Source organism: Nannospalax galili, unplaced genomic scaffold (genome assembly GCF_000622305.1).
Source record: "Nannospalax galili isolate Female #2095 unplaced genomic scaffold, S.galili_v1.0 scaffold1326, whole genome shotgun sequence".
NCBI classification, from domain to species: domain Eukaryota; kingdom Metazoa; phylum Chordata; class Mammalia; order Rodentia; family Spalacidae; genus Nannospalax; species Nannospalax galili.
Window position 1 is genome coordinate 91,806 of NW_008354163.1, and position 3,413 is coordinate 95,218.

A 3,413-nucleotide genomic window follows, 5' to 3' on the forward strand; every position below is an offset into this window, starting at 1 on the left:
ATATCACCACTTGACATACCACTAAGTAAGAAAATATTACATTATTAAATAAATTTTGGATGCAAGCTATTTAGTGTTTAATGGCATAAGACTTTTACCTGTTAATATTTATGAAAATTAACATTTCTTAAAAGATGCACAGCAACTGGAAACCTGACTTCTATAAACAGTAGTGTGTGTCAAGAGAAGTTTTCAGGCTAACTCCTTAGTGTTAGCAATTTATTGACACACCACTGATGAATTTGGCAGCCTCTCTTGCCTGGGGTTTTGCTGTCTGATACCTGGTACTTGATAGGTTATCCTGCTGCATGGGATTTGAAGAAAAACACAGTTTCATCAACTTCTGGGATGCCTTATTAGCTGAAACTTAAAGTAGCATTCTCAAAATGAGTGTGTGAGGCACGAACACCCTGTTAAAGTGTAGGTTTTGATTTATTAGTGTTGGGGATAGAGGAGTGAGGATTTAATATTCTCTAAATTTTGTACATATCTCAGATGAGGCCAATACTTGAAAGCATGGAGCTGGGATTTAAAGTATTTGCTTCCTCATGGAAAAAACTGTTATTGTAGTAATACCACATTAGTATGAAATACACATGCACTTTGAGAACGGTAAACTCAATTTTCAGAAGCAAATTGAAACATGCTAAAAGAATCTGTAACTTATCTTTTGTTATTTGTTTCTATAAAGGCGCAAAGGACTTTCCACGTGGTTTCAAAAAAATTTAAACACGGGAACAAGGCAAAAGTCTCACAATTTTTTTCCCACTTTTCATCAGTTTTCTCCCTTAACACAATTACTTTAAGCAACTAGAGTCCATTCTCCCCAAACCATATGTGTTCCTCTTCTGATTCCCCTGCAGGGACAGTTCAAAGACTTGTCAAGGGAGTATTTTGCTTTCCTGCAGTTAGAAAATTAACTAAGGTTTGCTTTATAATAGGCTGTCTGGGGATAATTCATCAAGTTTTTTTAATCGTACCTTAATCTTTTGGAAGACATTTTGAGTGGCAATTAAAAACAACAGATGCTGTTACAACAATGTAAATAACTGGTTTTTAATACAATATGAAAGGAAATGATTATGTTTGCACAAGGGAAGTTAGGAGCTCTTAGATCAGCTCAGATGCTTGACAGTGAATGCTAAAAGCCGCTTTTGAAAGGTGCATAGGAGAAATTATTGACATATAAAAAAGACATGTTAAAAGTATACATCTGGGGACAGATGAAATAGTACTGCCCAAAACCTGGTATGAGACAGTGTGTACAAAGGAGCACTCTGGGGAATAGAAAGCCAAGAAAGCGCTTACTCCTTGAGAAAATAGAGGTCAAGAGCACGATAATCTGCTGTAAATCATTTGTACAGCCCAATGTAAAATGAAACACTAGATTCTCTGTTTTGGTTTATTTTTGAGACAGGGTCTCACTTTGTAGCCTCAGCTGGTATGGAACTCTCTGTGTAAACCATCCCAGGCTGGCCTCCATATCACAGAAATCCACATGGCTCTGCCTCCTGAGTACACAGATTAAAGGACTATTCCTGGCCCAAATGTGACTATCTGTCCAAAAACTTACACTATAATATTTATCACATCCAGTAAATCATTAAAATATGTGATGCATCTAAGAAAAAGAGTTATTGTGAGTCTTCAGGCTGCTTTCTTGGAAACATATCCCTCAGAATGAAACTTTAGAATATTTAACACAGTAGTGAGGCATCTGTATTCATGTAATAATAACCCAGAAGTGATAGACTCACTGGCTCTATTCTCAACTCCATTTTCGACATTTCCATGACAATGAACAATCACAATGGGTGTACTGAGAATCATTTAAGTATCCTAAATGGGGTAAAAATATATAGGTGATAGGATAGTTTAAAAATTAAACCTATGAAATGTTGAAATGCTCCTGACTTGGAAGATCTGGGAGACTGATCCCCCTTCTAGTTTTGCTGAGTTAGCAGGGATTTGGTTGAGGAAGTCCTGTAATTAATACCATAGGTGCTGCATGCCTCTGTGTAGTTGAAGTCTGGAACTCAGTGAAGATTATTTGGGGTCCATATACTGTCCATTACTGCATAGATGTGTAGGTAGGCTGCATATGTGTCGTACAGTCTTTGGCCATGTCTACCTACCCATACGCTATTGTTCCATTCTTGCTCCTGCCACGAGTCCTGTGCTGTTTCTGATATAGTCTTTTTTTTTTTTCTCATATACTGTCTTGGTTACTTTTCACACATTTATGATAAAGTATCACAAGAAAGCAACTCAAGGAGAAAGGGATTATTTTGGATCACATTTTGAGAATACAGTCCCTCATGGCAAGGAAGTCCTGGGGTGGGGGGAGAGCTTGAGGCAGCTTCCAAGAAGCAGAAGATAATGAATGGTTGAGTTCCTTATATGCAGTTCAACACTCAAGCCCAGGATATAGTATCCGTATGTATGGTTATTTAGACTTCCTGCCCTCAGGAAGACTTTCACTGATCTCCTCAGAGCCTTTATTTGGAAGCTCAGTGTTTAAAATTTGCACAGAATTTACATATGATAAGTGCTCAAGCAGGTATGCCCAAGGTCATAGCAATTGACCCAGTAAAAGGCCTCCCATGATGCATGCAGAGATGTGGGGAGGAGCATGGAAAACTGTTCCCAGCATTCCAGTGCCCTGGGAACAGACTTTCCCCTACTCAAGCCTCTGCATTAACAAAGCCCAAAAAAGTCTGTTAACTCTTAGTGAAGCAAGTGCCAGGACCCTGTTAACTGTTAGTGAGCAGAACTCTATTGTCCTTAAGGCATAATGGGGGCAGCTACATGGTTTGTGTGTGTGTGTGTGTGTGTCTGTGTGTGTGTGTGTGTGTGTCTGTGTGTATGTTATATTTGTTTCTAAGTTTCCATGTCTGGTTTATTTTGCTTAACATGATAGTCTCTAGTGCCATTCATTTTCCTGCAAATGATATTTGGTGGTTTATGACTGAGTAAAAATCAATTGTGTATAAATACCACATTTTCGAAAGATATCCAGACTGATTTTGTAACTTGGCTACTGTGAATATTGATATATTAAATACAAATATTCAGGTGTTTGCTACCATGCCCGGACTGGTGGCATAATTTTAATCCATGTGTTGTAATATTTCTAGCATTTCTCTTTTGGATCAGGTTTTTTTCTTTGATTATTAGGGGCTTTTGTGATTCCTTGTGGATTTTACCTTTTTTTCCTCCCTGTACAGAATGTAATCTGTTATTGGATATTTGACTGGGATTGAGTTGATTCCGTAGGTGACTTTCTTCAGTGAGTATAGACATTTTCGAGGCATTGATTTTGTTGATCTTTGAGCACCAAAGGTCTTTCTAACCTTTATCCTCCTCTTCCTCCTCCTCCTCCTCCTCCTCCTCCTCCTCCTCCTCCTCCTCCT